The sequence below is a fragment of the Pygoscelis adeliae genome, unplaced genomic scaffold, assembly GCF_000699105.1.
Source record: "Pygoscelis adeliae isolate BGI_AS28 unplaced genomic scaffold, ASM69910v1 Scaffold306, whole genome shotgun sequence".
In the NCBI taxonomy this organism is placed as follows: Eukaryota; Metazoa; Chordata; class Aves; order Sphenisciformes; family Spheniscidae; genus Pygoscelis; species Pygoscelis adeliae.
In genome coordinates, this window is record NW_008825072.1 from 2,640,840 (window position 1) to 2,641,707 (window position 868).

An 868-nucleotide genomic window follows, 5' to 3' on the forward strand; every position below is an offset into this window, starting at 1 on the left:
CACCCCTTTGATATGCTGCCCTGCCCCATGCACGCGCCTGGGGTCACAGGGGAGGAAATCCCTGAGCCTTGGCCGCAGCGGGTCCCCTCTGGAGCCACGTGTCCCTTGAGGGTGCCGCAGGGAGGTTAGCAGGAGAATCCAGGTGAGGGAGGCGTGTGTGCATGTGTAAGGAAGACTATGGGGACAAGGGTTGGGGGGCGGGGAATGTCCTGTACCAGCAACCAAGAACGTGGAGGTTGGACTGGTAAACACAGAGCAACATGCTGGTTACAGCTAAAAGGCTCCTGGGCTACCCCAGTGCTTGTCAGTGTCGTCCCACAAATGGCGGGGGGGGAGCAGTGGGGTCACGGCAGGCTGATGTGACCTTCCCCTCCCCAACAAGGATGGCGTGGAGCTACCACACTCCCCGCAATAGGCTCGAGGCGGGGACCTTGCCCTGGGGGCACGGAGGGTGAAATAGGAGGGACACTGTGGGAAAAGCAACCTCCCTCCCCACCCAAATACTCATCCCCGCAATAGGCTCGAGGCGGTGACCTTGCCCTGGGGGCACGGAGGGTGAAATAGGAGGGACACTGTGGGAAAAGCAACCTCCCTCCCCACCCAAATACTCATCACGCTGAAGGAGAAAAAAAGATCTGTCCAAAAACCCACTCGGCATCACCTTTCAAGAGCATCCCACGGAGGGTTCCTGACCCCGTGCCATGCACCAGCCACCCTGGACACCAGAGAGGCGCACTGGGGTGTGTGTGGGGAGACCTGCTTCATTATTCCCTTCCACCTACCCCCCAAAAAAGGGCTTTGCGCTGAGCGCTCCCTGCGCGGGCAGGGCACAGGGCCCTGCCGGGTATGGGAGGGGACCGGGAGGCTG